The following is a 17,009-nucleotide window of genomic DNA, read 5'->3' on the forward strand; positions in this document are numbered from 1 at the left end:
CAAGTGGAGGAGAGATGGCACCAATGCTCTGGATTACATTCCAAACTTCTGCGTAACGTCTCATGAATTGATGGTATATACCACTGTTCGAACCGCGCGACCGCTACGGTCGCAGTTTCGAATCCTGCCTCGGGCATGGATGTGTGTGATGTCCTTAGGTTAGTTAGGTTTAAGTAGTTCTAAGTTCTAGGGGACTGATGACCTTAGAAGTTAAGTCCCATAGTGCTCAGAGCCATTTTTTTTAACCACTGTTCGATCGTGATCCATCCGTCGGATGGGGACATTAAGCCCTACGGCCCCCTTAGTGCTACTTGAGAAGAGTGGGCTATCTGCCTGCAGAGGGTTTCATCCTCTCCCTTCCTTACATCCATTCAACACAAACCCTATATGGTATAAGCGCTCATCAGTCATCCACACGACTCAGGTAGACACTTCATAACATGTCGGAGGGAGGCAACGGCGAACCACCTACGGCACGTCCTTGCATCGAACAGCGATGCAGGATACTGCATCTGCTCCATTACGCTCATTCCCTTAGTATGAGACTACGTTGACTTGAAGTTTAGTAATGTTTCGCGATTACTTCTCGGATTATAAAAGGTCAGTTTCGGATCTGATACGAAATGGAGGCGAAAGTGGGTATAGCACTACAAGATTCCTCGCGCTAACATCCTTCATCCATAAGGGAGGCAGAGAGCGCACAGTAGAGGGGTGACGTAAGCCGGCCACCCACCTCTCCACCCACGCTGCGGCTGCTGCTGCGGCTGACGCAACGTTTCGTCAGGACGGACCGCGGCCGCCACCCCCTCAGACGAGCGTGGGCTGATTGCCGCCCCCCCCCCCCCACTCCACTCCCATCCCTATCTTCACTGAAACCACAAATTTCACTGTCACCCCCAATACCCTGTATGCCTCTCTCACGAATTAGTGAAATAAACTACGAACTCCTCATCCCAGGAATCGAGGGCTTGAGTTTTTAAATAGAGTGGGCAGACAAAAATATGGAATCACCAAAAACACAACACACTATCATGCCTAATACGGTGTAGGAAAACCGTTAGCATGCGAAACAGCTCCCAGTCAAAAGTTTTCGATCACCTATGATAAAAGCTGTATACTTCATGTAAACGCAGACTTTTTCGGCTGTTTTAACCGTTAATAAAGTTTTTCAGTGTCTGGGACCGCTTTGTTAATAAGCAAAATAATCTGAGGAAGGCCATTTGCAGCAGTGACCGAAATTTCGGAGAAAATATATCGATAATGCGGTCACATACTCTGAAAATGTGCGAACGCGTCGTACAAACTAAGCAAACCAACTATCATTAAGTACAATACAAATTGGTTTAGATGTTAGCCTCTACAAAGTTCCCATCCTTTGCCCTCAAAAGAGCTGCACGAGTTCCTGCCGTTCAGATTTTCTAGCGTTTTTGCAGATATTGCAGGCCAACAAGTCTGAAAATTATTCCATAGTTGTTCAGTATTAGGGTGATCTCGGGTTTCCGGCCTCCCTGTCAAGTTCACGCATAAGGGTTCATTAGGATTCAACTGAAGTGACTGACATGGCTAAATCATATTCTTCAATTCCTCACATTCCTCTTCAAACTTGGATTCGTCCGTGAATAACACTTCGTACCATTGCTGTGTCCACTGCAATTTTTTCAGCTTATTTTGTTTGCGAAATAAAGGTTTCTCGGCCGCTATGCACCCCATTAAACCTTGTTCACGCAGACGGCGTTGCACTGTTGAGACTGAGATTAAAGTTGTTCGCAAGCAATTTACCTTCTCGCGAATTTCACGTGCAGTAAGTGTCCCATGACGTTTACTCTGTACACATATGAACTGATCTTCCATGTTTGATGTTACTCGGGATCTCCCAGATCGCGAAACACTTGTATTGGCACCAGTTTTATTGAACAGCTGCATTGTAAACAACATTGTATACTGGGTTACGCCAAATTTTGAGGGTATTGTCCTATCAGAACAGCCCTCCTAACGCAGAGCTACTAGTACAGCACGTTTTTCAATTCCATTCTCGCCGGCCGCTGTGGCCGAGCGGTTCTAGGCGCTTCCGTCCGGAACGGCGCTGCTGCTGCAATCGCAGGTTCGAATCCTGCCTCTGACGTGGGTGTGTGTTATGTCCTTAGGTTAGTTACGTTTAAGTAGTTCTAAGTCTAGGGGACTGATGACCTTAGATGTTAAGTCCCATAGTGCTTGGAGCCATTTGAACCATTTTTGAATTCCATTCTCCTGCTTCCGTCCCATTAGCAGGTAATACGGTTTGAAACTTATCACGTATGCAAACACACTAATAGATCACACAACGTACTGTAAAGTAGTGTGAACTGGTTGGTACACAGACAGCTGAAGGAATAATGGCTATTCACGTGGTACCGTCTTAGGTAAAGGCACGTCAGTGCTCTTGTGGATACTCATCAAAAAAATGGTTCAAATGGCTCTGAGCACTATGTGACTTAACTTCTCAGGTCATCAGTCGCCTAGAACTTAGAACTAATTAAACCTAACTAACCTAAGGACATCACACACAGCCATGCCCGAAGCAGGATTCGAACCTGCGACCGTAGCGGTCGCTCGGTTCCAGACTGAAGCGCCTAGAACCGGATACTCATCAGCGCCCCTCTATGCGAACAACCAGATGCACAACAAAGGCGCTTATCTTCACATGTTCATGCTTGTTTTATTATCAGAATGGGCATATGATAGAATATTCGAAACGAAATCCCTGTTTTAACCACAAATCCGTAGTTTGTGACAGGTGATCGAAAACATTTGACCGGTAGAGTACGTCGTATATGGTTTTCAAAAAAAAATCTTTTACCATTCTTCCTGCAAAATAGTGAACAGTTCAGGTAACGATTATGGAGGTGGATAGCGACCGCCCACTCTTCTCTCCGGAGTATACCACAAAGGCTCATTAAGACTGAGGTCTGGTGACCAATTCATCCTCGTACTCACAAAACAAGTCTTGGACGATGCGATCTGTGTGAAAAGGCGTGTCCTTGGAAACCAGCGTCACCATTGGGATGGATTTGATCAGCCAAGATGGATCATAATCTTTGACAGTGATGTGATCCCGCAGAATACCACGATATGGCTGCCCGAAGCCCCAGCTACGTTTCACTGTTGGGACATGAACTCAGCCAGAAGTTGGAAACAGTCCAGGTTTTATGACTTCGGCTCTACGTTTTCATGATATGATATTTGCATTACTGACGTTTTGGTTTTTCAATTCCAGTCCCCGCAATTTTCAGCTTCTGGAGCCCCCATTATGTTGTTTTTGTGCTGACAGGATTCGCGAATGTGACGTTTAGTTCCGCAGTGACTTCAGCTGTCGTCCCCTTATTTTTCTCTCAGTATTCAATGAGCGTCTGTCGCGATCGCTCAACACACACATCCGTCCGATTGGTGTTTTCCACTTTCCTTGTATGCGATACAGTGCCTCTTGAGATGTCAAACACTTCGGCTACTTTGGGTACGGAAGCACCCACCATACGAACTCCTACCAGTTTCCCACTTTCGAATTCCCTTACTTCCAACATAAGGTACCACACAGGGCACTGTTCTGACCCCGACCGATACCTGCAACGTAATGAGGACTCCGCACAGGTGCTATTCGTGTTAAAGTGCAACACCATAACCTGCAAGCTTGCTAGCTTGTGCACTTACGTCCAAGCATGCATTTCTCTTTGTGTTTTCGTATTTTTGTCCGATACCTGTACGCTGTTCTGTCTATAACTAAATACGTGAATATTCATCATTTTGATTTACAGCTCCTTGGGTTGGCCGTGTTTGCAGTTGAAATTGTTGGATGTGAGGTCCACCAGTTATGCAAAACACCGTTTTTTCTCAGTACCCAGACATGTTTAGGCACCACTATGCCATCATCAGTGGGTTTTCATGTTTATTTATTCTGTAATGTGAACATTTTTGTTAAATGATTATAAAATTGTGTGCATCTTTAGTTCAAACAATAGATCGCTTCTTTTTGTAAATACCTTTACATTTGGTGTGAACCAGAAAATTCATGCACACCAAATGTAAAGGTATTTACAAAAAGAAAAGATCTATTGTCTGAATTAAATATGCAAATAATTTTATAATCAATTTTAAAAAAATGTTCACATTACAGGATACATAAAAACGAAAACCCACAGATGATGACACAGTGGTGCCGAAACATGTTTGGGTACTGAGAAAAAATGGTGTTTTGCATAACTGGCGGACCTCACATCCAACAATAAATATGTGAATCATAGTGATGAAATGAATATGGAAGTAATAATGCCAATTACTAAAGGTGATGACTGCGATGATGGGAAACACAATTTTTTTTTCTCGAGAAAAGCAGTTTGTCACAAAATCGAAGATTTGTGGCGCCACTGTTAACTGGAACACGCTCTGCGCCCAAAATCAAATACAAGGGCGCGATTCATTATTTTCCAAGGAATTTGTTGCCAAACAGATCACAAACAAATTGGTAGAGATTTATAAAGAACACTGACAATCATCGTACGCCATATGTATCACATAGTTTGAATGGCTGCCTAAGGTAACGTAGTGTGTCTGATATTGACGTCGGAGAGTGAGTGTACATTGATGACGATAATAACCTCTGGGGAGGTCGAAGCCGGTAGCGGTTTCATATATATAAACGTCAGCAAAATGTGTGAATGATAACTGGGGCATTAATGAAGTGTTATATCTTCAAGAAGTCCTCAGTGTATGGTGACTTTCATTTCGGTTTCAGTAAAACAGGTGTAATGTCTCAGCAACATGATTGGTAGGAATGGGTGACTTGGAAAGATATTGCCAGGATAGCAGTTTACAGCTAAAGTGTGAGGTTAAAAATGCTGTCTCTGTATTATTATTATTTTAAGACTGTCAACACACTTAAAACAATGGAACACAGTTTCACAGGAAAAGGTACAGACAGAAGTGATGCATTCAACTGAGTCTTCTAGAATTGTGAGGAACAAGAACGGCAACCTTGCAAAAAATACCCCCAGAATCCGAAATATCAAGTCAGTCGATTGCGGTCATTTTCTTGTTGATCTCTCTTACGCACACAATCCCTTGGTGCACACTGTTGATAATGTGAAACCACTGTACCTGAATAAATTATTTGTAAGCACATCGTGGAGGTAGATATTTAAAACGGAGCCGCATCTGGTTCTCTGACGAATCGCTGTTTGGAATAGACCCGAAGAACGTACTTTGTACAAGTCGAATAAACCCCGCCTTTGTCCGTGATACCTCCTAATATGGTAAAAGCAGGTTGGTTATGCGGTAAAGAAAGAGCAACATAAGCCGAAAGGAGATTTTCAGAAAGCGCAGTGACATTTATACTATTCTAGTAACGATCAAGCAATGAAGAGAAGCACTTTCAACAAATCATAAATTTTGGACTTTTAGAATTTGACGTCTGTATTACATAGGCAGCAACGTAGCATGATGGTAAGACTCTGGACTCGCATTCTGGAGGGCGGTAGTTCAAATCCCCGTTCAGCTATCCATATCTAAATTTTCGTACTCTCCTTAACTCGCCTAAAGCATATGCTGGGAGGGTTACAATGAAAAGGGCATTGCAAATTTCCTTTCTTGTCATTCATCAATTAGTGTTTATGTTCCATCACTAATAACATCGTTGTCAACGAGACGTAAATCCCTAACATTCCTTTCTTCCAGTACGTAATTCTTCTTGACACGTATAAACGCGCGTGATCTCCACGATGAAGCCCGACTGGATTGCGCGCCTGCAGCTTAGGCATCTCTCACTTGCAGGAGGCTCACACGTTTGCGGCCTTCTCGGGCCGTTTGTCAGCAGGCTTCATTGTCTGTCGATGTCGCTTTGCTACTTGCTTTACGAGGTTATAAATCTGAAGCCTTTAAATACGACCAATGAAAATTGAACAAAATCTACCATCCATTCCATACTCCCTACATCTACATGTACAACCACACACTCTACATCTACATGTACAACCATACTCTCTACATCTACATGTACAACCAGACTCTGCAAACCACTGTGAAGTGCATAGCAGTTACAGATCTCCATTCCGTTCCATTCGTGTATGGACGGCAGTAAGAATGACTGTTTAAATGCCTCTCTGCGCACTGGAATTAACTAAACCTTGTTCTGACAGTCCCTACGGGAACGATACATAGGGGTCTGTAGGATATTTCAAGAGTCGTCATTTAAAACCGGTTTTTGAAACTTTGTAAGAAGGCTTTCTTTGGATACTGAAATTTATTCTTGATATTCCAGTTAACTGTAATAGGAAGTGTCTGAGTCTTCAGCATTTCTGTGACACTCTGGAAAGTTTGTCAACAAGCCACATTATGAATTTCCGTACTCAGTCTGGAAGCGTTACCACTTACTTTATGATTTGCAATACATTTAACCATTAAAGAAATAATTAAAAATTGTAAATATATTCATAGTTACCTTAAAGTAACTCTGTTTCTTCTGTTATTGTACAGCGCTTCAATGCTATCACGACATTGCGGATCTAGTACTAGAAGTATTTAATTAGAAATCTCCCAGGTTTTTTTCAGATTGAAATGTGTACGGTAATCTGTGTTTTTGTTTTGTTTTTTCTTTTAAATATGTCCTACAGTAGATAAGAAGGGAGTGAGACAGTGTTGTAGTCTACACTTTATCTTAATGAGTTTATGCATTAGTAAAGGAAACCAAGAAGAAACTTAGAAAGGGAATTATAAAACTTCGAGGTTTGCGGATAACGTTCTAACTGTCGGATAAAAGACTTGGAAGATCAGTTGAACGGAATGGATAGTGTCTTTAAAAGAAGACACAAGGTGAACATTAACGAAAGTAAAGCAAAGGGTGAAGTAATGCATTCGAATTAAACCAGGCAGTACTGAGGGAATTAGATTAGGAAATGAGGCACTAAAAGTAGTGGCTGAATTTTGTTACTTGAACAGCATTGTATATGACTGCCTGACGTAGAGAGGATATAAAATGCACAGTAGAACAGCAAGAGAAGCATTTCTAAAAATGATAAATTTGTTAACTTCTATTGTAAATGTGTTATGAAGTATTTCCTGGAGGTATTTGTCTAAAGCGTAGCCTTGTATGAGAGTGAAATGTGAACACTAAACAGTTCAGACATGAAGATCAGAGGTTTCTGAAATGTGCTATAGAGTAATGCCGAAGATCAGATGTGTAGATTGGATAATTAATGAGGTGTTATTCAATCAAACTAAGGAGAAAAGATATTCATGACACGACAAGAGATGTTCAGAATACTGAAGAAAGCAAGTCTTTTTTTAGACGCGTGGGTGATACACAGCTTCTACAAGAACGAAGTGGCTGTGATTAGAAACCTCTTATAGTAAGTGCCAGGAAGTTATAGACAAAGTTCATGGGACTGCTGAGGTGGGAAGCAAAATTAATGGGGAGAAAGTAGACGTGCTGCGTTACACAATGATACTGCTGTGGTCACGGAGACAGCAGAAGATCTGGAGAAGATCCTCAGTACACTAGAAAGGATTTTTTGTTATCAGTATGGTATGAGAACAAACAAGCCAAGATTAAGGAACGGTATGCTGTGCTGAGGAAGAATATGAACCTTTAAGAATAAGAACTGGAGGAGAGGAACTGGAACTGATAGAGCAATTTGCCTATTCGGGAAACAAGAGTACAAGGGATACTAAAAATCGGAGAGAAATTGTAAGCAGAATACAGCAGGTCAAAGTTGCATTTGATTAAAAAAAAAAACTTTAATAAGGAAACGGGTTATGAAAGCATTAGTTTTGAGTGTAGCCCTATACGGGTGTGAAACTTGGGCAATAGGGGAACTATAGAGAAAACAGTTAGATGTCCTGCGGACTGGTGCAGCAGAACAACAATAAAGATCAGTTGCAGAGACAGAGCTACCAACGAAAAGATGCTGAGACGTGTACAGGAAATCAGACCTCTTTGAATGTGCCTCCACAGAAGAAGAGATAACGTCGTAGGACTCATTTTAAGACCCAGTTCCATCACTGATACAATATCGGGAGTAGCTATTGAGGGAAGGAATCCCTGGGGACGACCAAGGAGTCATACATGCAGCAGATTATGAATGATGTGGGAAGCACTACATACGCAGAAATGAAGAGGAAAGTAGACAGAAGAGGGGGATGGCATTCTGCTGCGCTCGAATGAACTTAGGTTGCTGAAGTTTTGCAGAGATGAAGAGGCTTTCAAGGGATAGAGTAGAGTGGTGAGCTTCATCCAACCGGTCCTCGGACTGAACAAGAATAACAACAACAAAGACGAGCTAGTGTTTTTTTTACGGGGTAGAACATAACGTGAGTTGGAAGTACGCTAACGAAGGTCGGTTTGGAAATCCCTAGGACAACTAATGATTTTTCCTTCGTGTGGGGACTACAGTCATGTAGAATTGTTTGAATGAAATTACCGCCATATGACTGTAAACTTTATTTCACACAGTCATGATTTAGGCTCTATAGCCATTCTCAAATGCATGCTGAAAAGCTACGATGTATCTCACCTGTCTGTGATATGTCATGAACTTGTAGATCAGTTGTCGTATTTCAAGATGTGAGCGCATAGCGAAGATACATAATGTGGCTGACATTGTGCACAGTGACATGTCAAAGGCAGATGAGATATATTGTAATATTTCAGCATGCACTTGAGAATGGCTATAAAGTCGGAAACATGATAGTGTGAAATAAACAAACAATTTACAGTCAAATGGCGGAAATTTCATACAAAAAAATTCTACGGCAACTGATTATTTTCGCACCTTTACAGCTGAACAGTTTAGATGAGCTGAAATCGCAATGCTCATAGATTTTAGTTCAATTGTTGAGGTAATGTACTTCTCCTTAGGCAGCCAGTCGGTGAGTCACAACGCGCATTAAGTGCAGCTGATTGGGCCATTGTCCTGGAGCCTGCAGCAGCGCCCCGGTAGGTCGGGATGTTTTCCCGTCCATCGTCCCTGCCGCTCTCCCGCCCTCCTTACCACTTCCAGCCGCGTTTGTTGGCAGCTCTTTGTGGAGCGGAGGCGGTCGCAGACCTTGCAGGAAGCGGCCAGTTAGCGCCGCTAGGTAGCGCACTTTACCGAGTAAGCCTTTCAGACCTTCAATTGCTAAATTGACCAACCTACCACCAGCTTACCAGATAGCGGGCACTTCCTGTTTCTCGAATGTTGTGACAGTAAGCGCGCGTCTGTTTCCGCCAAATTTGGTTATTTCTCGCGAATAAGATTTCTCTCCAACTGTGTAGCTGCAGATGTCCTACTGGGACAACACAGTACGCTAGTGCCGTGGTCGTTGCGGGCTGTGAAAATTACAGTGAAACCTTGTTTATCCGGCCCTCATTAAACCGGACTTTTCGTAAAATAACTGTAGCGCATTCGATACTCCGGAATTAATAAGGGTAACAATCGTCGACGACAGTCATTACATTTAAGATACAGCCGACCACCATACAAGGATCCTGGCTGTTTCAGTTCTGAACTTAACGTTAAGTTTTACAGTGTTGTATTGCCTCGTTTGTTGCTGGTGTAAAATGACTTGATAGGGAAAGAAGGTGGTGGTGTTCATGGACAAAAAGGTGCGCTGAATAGGATGGACGAAGGAGAATCCTTGAAAAACAATGCTACTGGATTTGGAGTTGGAATTTCGGGGGTGTCAGACTGGAAGCCAGCCATCTGCACGTTCATTGACAAACTTGTACACTGAATAATGAAAGTGGTGGCAATGTCGACCGGAGTTCGTGAATCATTTGAAAACATTTCAGGACGCTCCGACACAAGTGTTGACGTAAATAACTGTTTGCGAAATGACACTGACGTTGGCCACCTATTGATTTCTGATTACTAAATTACGGCCATTTGTTCGTCTGCAGACAATCACATCTGTGACGGTGGCTTAGCTGACGGAATTGGGTCGCAGTCTGAACACATTGGTACATACAGAGGGAACAAAGCAGCTGGACTAAACAGTGGTTTATTTCGAACGCCAGGAGGAGAAAAACTTCGGCCTGATGTTAAAACGCCTGTGTGATCGAGCTGCACATCAACGTAATCAGTGACCTGCTGGGTCGGGAGGGGGAGGGGGTGGTGCCAGTGGTGGGAGGGGGGCAATTGCCCCTAGTTAGAATTCATTTACTTTACGAATATGAAATAGGACCTACAACTGCAGGGCCCGAATTTTTAAGATCTACAAATACCTGGAAAATTAATACTAAAATGACGTGAAAATGTTGATAAAATGACGTAAAAAATTACGTACACTGCCAGAAAAAATTAATATACCACTTAGAGGTTTTCAGTTCCTCAAGATTTATTATTGCAACAATGCTGTGGAGTACATGAAATGATTACATTTGTACGTTAATAACACAAGCGGTTCCAAGGTATCGACCGATGCTGAAACATCCATATTAGTACGTGGTGTAGCCTCGCCGGTGCTAAATTGGCATCCAGCCGATCGTACAGATGGCGAATACTCTCCTGGGATACGTTATACCACGTCTGCTCGACCTGTTCATGTAGTTCTGTAATAGTTGTAGGTTGACGAATCGCACGAGTCACTTCTTGTTCCATCATATCCCATATGTGCTCAATTGGAGACAAGTCCAGAGACTGTGCTGGCCAGGTAAGTTGCTGCACGTCTTTCAGAGCACGTTGAGCTTCACGGCAGTGCGTGGTCGAGCATTGTCATGTTAGAGCAACACATCACGTTCCTTCTTCAAGAACAGTAAAACAATGGGTCAACAATATTCTCTACATACCGAGTGCTGGTTGGCATCCCCTCAAGAAACACCGAAGCTGAACGAGAGTTGTAGCTTATTGTACCCTGGACTGCAAGGTCTGGGATGGGGCCAGTGTCCTGTATGAAAGCACTCTTCTAAACAGTGCTCACCAGGTCTACGTAGTTCGTGCAAAGGACCATCACTTTCACTGAAGACCATGGTGCGCCTTTCCATCTTCCAGGTGATCGTCTGGTGGCATAAGTCGAGCTGTGCATGTCGATGCTGGACAGGCTAGAGGTGTGCATTACCATAGTCCTACTGCTAATAACAGGTTCGCAACAGTTCATGTTGACACATCAGGGCTCACTAGCCCTCTTATCTGTGCTGCCTGCCGCTAGTGGTCTTGCGGTCACGTTTTTGCTTCCTGAGGACGGGGTCCCGGGTTCGATTCCTGGCGGGATCAGGTATTTTCACCCACCCTGAGATGACTGGGTGTTTGTGTTGTCCTCATTATTTCATCATCATTCATGGAAGTGGCGAGATTGGACTGAGCAAAGGTTGAGAATTTGTGTGGGCGCTGATAACCACGCAGTTGAGTGCCCCACAATCCAAACAACAACAACAACAACAACATCATCATCATCTTATCTGTGCTGTGGTAGCTGTACGATCTGCCACTGCTTCCCTTACAATACGACGATACTTGTGGGCGACTGTGCAGCATGTACATCAGAACCTCGTCTACGGGTGTAGGAATTTCCATGTGACCACAGGCATAGGCTGATGACGTTGAAACAATTATCAGTACATCTACTATCCCCTAAGTGGCACATGTTGTCATAGGATAAAAATTGACGCCATATTTCCAGGTGTACTAACTTTTTTCTGGTAGTGTGACATACGTAAAGTGAGTTATCAAATGAACTAGGTTAATGGAAGACCTAATAGAAAGTTTGAATTGAAATTATGAAAAGGATAGATAATTAATTTAAAATGACTATGTTTTTCTTTAAGAAATCACATTCTTTGATATAGGAAAATTGCTGAGTAACCATCTTAGAGCTACTGCAATATTCTTCAGAAATGTAATTGAATTTCACCTAGAGCATTGCTTTTTCTTGTCAACATTGAAAAAAATGAATTGTTGTGTCATAGTTGGACGTTACACAAACATGTAAAAATGAAGCAAAATCTTAAAAACACATCATCCTTGAAAGAGGTAATAGAATATGGTACCTACAGGACTAAAAATAAAAATTAAATTGACGTTTTGATAGAATATTCGAGAGCTTAGTACTTGTGAACGATGCGCTGCTCATAAGAGATTACGTTCAACGAATTCTGGGCATTACTGGAAAGCTACAATAAAATGAGATGAAGATGTTGATCAACTGAGCGATTTAACTACTTCATGTGTATACGGTGCAACATAGCAAACCTAATGAAGTACTGAGTGTGTAATTCTTGCCGCAAGGCTATGTTCTGCAGCTTCTGTGTCTGGTCTGAAGCAGCCATAGTGACAGAAGCTGTGTGGACCCACTCGGGACATGTGTACTAAAAAATGGGACAATATGATGAAACTGGATTTAAGTTGAGAATTCGAAAAAATAGGTCATTACATTCAACTCTGTAAATTTGGTCAAGTTTATTTTTGTTGCAGAGCATTGAATGCACTTAACAATAGTGTTCTACAATTAAGTCATGTAGCAAGTGAGAGTGATTGATTCAAGTGAAACTGATGTTAAAGCTTGGGGTAGTGATTCAAAAAAGCAAAATGTGGTAAATGTTATCCATACGTAATTTTTAATGGTGGGAAAAGCAATTGTTTTTTCTCCCCTCGTGAAGGAAAGGGAACCTTATTTCTATTATATCTGCTCTACAGCAGTATTGGTTCTTGTTGAGCATTGGTTTTCAAACATCTTCATAAATGTACTTTCTCACACAGTTCGTACTTATGAAACACAGAGTGATTGATGTACAGGACTTCCACTTGGAAGAAGTGGGATCTCTTCAGATTTATGTTTTACCTGGTTTCCTTCCAGATGAATGGTTCCCTTGAATAGACCATGGCCAGTTTCCTCTGACAACCTCATCCAGCTGAGCAAATGAGCCTCCCATATTACAATGCCTTTGACAAGTCATTAATCTTAAATCTTACTTCCTAGCTTCCTTCATCCTTCTCACTTTCATATCTTTTTGGAATTCATGATTATATGACCATAAAAATTAATTATTCTTCTTCAGATAATGGACAGTACCTCATTGAAAAATGTATTGATTACAGTGAACTATCTGGAACAGTTCCTTTGAAAGGCACACAGCCAATATCAGCCTCCATTCTTCCCCGTTCTGAACTTCTGTTAGGCCTCTAATGATCCCATCATTCACAGGGCATTAAATCCTAATTTCTCTTCCCTTTTACAGTGAACTAATCCCCCAACCAAAGTCATTTGGGACTTTGTCGCACTTTCTGACTGTTTTTCTTACATGCACTCTGCACATCAACTTATTTGTCATCTTTTACAAACTTACACATAAGTACCTCCAGTTTTTGGAAAACAGCTGTGTGAAAACTAAAAGACATACAAAAATACCTGTCAGTGAATAGAGCATCTCTCTAAGTCTTAAACTCACATTACAGGTGCTCAATATGGGGACCATTGGCGACGTGGGAAAAGTCTATACATGAGCACAATTCATTGCTCGGAAAGGTGCAACAGCAGCAGCCCACTATGGAAATCTGTTCATTGGCTTGCCTATCTGCAGGCATGATTAACTCATTGTGACAATACACAGTGATTTGTCTATATGTTCAGTGGTGCACTCTGCAGCTAAACCATGGCATGTATTACAAATCTAAACCTGTAGGAATGCTCTGTTTACAGATATGACATTTTTCTAGAAGGTGCTACCCATTCTGGTTGATGAACAATGTGAACAAAACCGGAAATGACCATGAAATTACATGGAGTGATTCACAAAGACCAGAGGCAGACAGTTCACAATGTTTGTCACAGACTTGGGCCGTCTTATGGTACATGTCAATAAATTCTAGCTGATGAACTGAACATGAGACAAATTGCAGCAAAGTTTGGTCCTCGCCTTCTCAGCATTGATCAACAAACCCTCAGGATTCTGTCTTGCACTGAACTGTAACAAAGAGTTAAAGAGTGCTTGGAATTCTTATCCAGTGTCATAACAGGTGATGAATCTTGGATCTATGGCTATGACCCTGAAATGAAGCAGCAGTCATCGCAACGGAAAACGCCATCTTCTCCCAGGCTGAAAGCAGCTGGTCACGTTCACGACATGAAATCAATGCTTTTGTTTTTAAAAAAATTTTACATTGAAGGAATAGTGCACAAGGAGTTTGTCCTACCTAGTCAGACTGTCAATGGGCAGTTTTACTGTGAGGTTTTGAGGTGACTGAGGGAAAGTATTTGGCACAAACGGCCAGATTTATGGAAAAAGAAAGACTGTTTGGTGCACCATAACAATACATCACATGGAATTGATGGCATTTCCAGCAAAATACTAAACGCTTGTTCTCAACAGATAAGTAAGATTCTCAGCCACCTGTGTAATGGCTCTCTGGAACAGGGCATTTTCCCTGATAGACTGAAATATGCTATTGTTATACCTTTGCATAAAAAAGGGGATAGATCTGATGTCAACAATTACCGTCCAATCTCCCTTCTAACAGCTTTATCCAAAATTTTTGAGAAAGTAATGTATTCAAGAGTAGCTTCACATATCTGTAAAAATGAAGTACTAACAAAATGTCAGTTTGATTTTCAGAAAGGTTTTTCAACAGAAAATGCTATATGTGCTTTCACCAATCAAATTTTGAACGATCTGAATAACCGAACACCACCCATTGGGATTTTTTGTGATCTCTCAAAGGCTTTTGATTGTGTAAATCATGAAATTCTGCTAGACAAGCTCAAGTATTGTGGCATGAATGGGACAGTGCACAAATGGTTTAATTCGTACCTAACTGGAAGAGTGCAGAAAGTTGAAATAAGCAGTTCTCATAATATGCAAAGATCAGCACATTCCTCAAACTGGGGAACTATCAAGAATGGGGTTCCACAAGGGTCGGTCTTGGGTCCTTTGTTGTTCTTAATATATATTAATGACTTGCCATTCTATATTCATGAAGAGGCAAAGTTACTTCTCTTAGCTGATGATACAAGTATAGTAATCACACCTAAGAATTAACTGATGAAATTGTCAATAATGTATTTCAGAAAATTACTAAGTGGTTCCTTGTAAATGGACTCTCACTGAATTTTGATAAAACACAGTACATACAGTTCCGTACAGTAAATGGTATGACGCCATTAATAAATATAGACCTTAATCAGAAGCATATAGCTAAGGTAGAATATTCAAAATTTTTAGGTGTGTCCATTGATGAGATATTAAATTGGAAGACACACATTGATGATCTGTTGAATCGTTTGAGTTCAGCTACTTATGCAATAAGGGTCATTGCAAATTTTGGTGATAAAGCATCTTAGAAAATTAGCTTACTATGCCTATTTTCATTCATTGCGTGCATATGGCATCATATTTTGGGGTAATTCATCACTGAGGAATAAAGTATTTATTGTACAAAAGCGTGTAATCAGAATAATAGTTGGAGTCCACCCAAGATCATCCTGCAGACATTTATTTAAGGATCTAGGGATATTCACAGTAGCTTCGCAGTATATATACTCTCTTATGAAATTTGTTATTAACAACCAAACCCAATTCAAAAGTAATAGCAGTGTGTATAACTACAATACTAGGAGAAAGGATGATCTTCACTATTCAAGATTAAATCTAACTTTGGCACAGAAAGGGGTGGATTATACTGCCACTAAAGTCTTTGGTCACTTACCAAATAGTATCAAAAGTCTGACAGATAACCAACAAGTATTTAAGAAGAAATTAAAAGAATTTCTGAATGACAACTCCTCCTACTCCATAGAGGAATTTTTAGATATAAATTAAGAAAAAAAGAAAAAAAACCAAACAAAAAATTATTAAAAAAATAAAAAATAAATAAAAAAGTTGTTATAATAACTTAATTATGTTGTTAAATTAACTTAATTATGTCATATATTGGAAAATTTGACTCGTTCCACATCATTACGAAATATCGTATTCATGATCCATGGAACTAGTATTAATCTAATCTAATCTAACATCTGCACACACCTCTTCTCACTATAAAGGAATTCCCAGCCAAAAACAACATGGCAATGGTCCCCCACCCCCACTACTCAAGATACCTATACGTGTGTGATTTCTACCTGTTCCTGAAGATGAAAATTGCATTGAAAGGGTGGCGTTTTGATTGAATTTAAAACATGCAAGTTGAACTGCAACAGGTCCTGAACACACTGAACAACACTGGGATCGCTGAATAAATGCCTAATGTGACTAGTTTGAAGGTGAGAGAGGACATTAGGATGTAAGTCTAGTTTTCTGACTTTTACAGTCAAACTCTTGGATATTCTGGGTAACACCTCATATATGTCTTGTAGTTTTTACACAGTTATCTTCTGATATGTCAGTGGAACTTATGAATAAACCTATGTATAATGAATGAAATTATGGAATTGACCAGGTAAAAGATATTGGACTGAATTTAAGTCAAACAAACTGAGACTGAGATCATGTAAGTAGAGATACCTTTTTTGAGTAATTAAAACAGTAGAAACTTCTACATAAGAGGAAAATTGCTTAGATGAACAAAAATTTGGATTGAATGGACACTAAACCAAGAGTGTTTTTTGTTTGGCGCATTACAGAACCACTTATGATGAATGATAGCTTGCTGTGGCCTGTGCCAGATCTTATCTAATAAGTAAATTTTTTTTATATCTTCGCTAGACAGTTGTATCTGTTCGATATCTTTACTTTCATTTTCTACTTCTTCTACTCAAATACGATACTAATGCTACTGCCACATTGGTTCATTGCTCATGATGACAGTTTTCATGAGTAAGACTTTATGAACATATTTACTGTACTTCAACAAATGAGACATGAATTGTGCATGTACACCATAAGATAGGTGTAATCATGCTGTTTATCATATTCTGAACCTTGATGATTTAATACTACTGTAAGCATTGCTAGCAAGCAAAGAAGTCATTTTTAATGATAAAAATCATTTCTGGTTTGGTAGGAAAACACATTTTTGTCAGATATAGCAACATTAAATAGTTGGATGCACAGTAGTTACTTAAGAAAGAAAAAAATT

At 40.7% G+C, this 17,009-nt stretch overlaps 1 protein-coding gene across 1 annotated transcript in view; it reads left to right on the forward strand.

The window, feature by feature from the left end:
- The window catches only part of LOC124789980 (large neutral amino acids transporter small subunit 1), a 361,571-nt gene that overhangs the window by 296,362 nt on the left and 48,200 nt on the right, over positions 1 to 17,009 (forward strand). The window lies entirely within an intron of this gene.

The sequence above is a fragment of the Schistocerca piceifrons genome, chromosome 3, assembly GCF_021461385.2.
Source record: "Schistocerca piceifrons isolate TAMUIC-IGC-003096 chromosome 3, iqSchPice1.1, whole genome shotgun sequence".
Taxonomy (NCBI): domain Eukaryota; kingdom Metazoa; phylum Arthropoda; class Insecta; order Orthoptera; family Acrididae; genus Schistocerca; species Schistocerca piceifrons.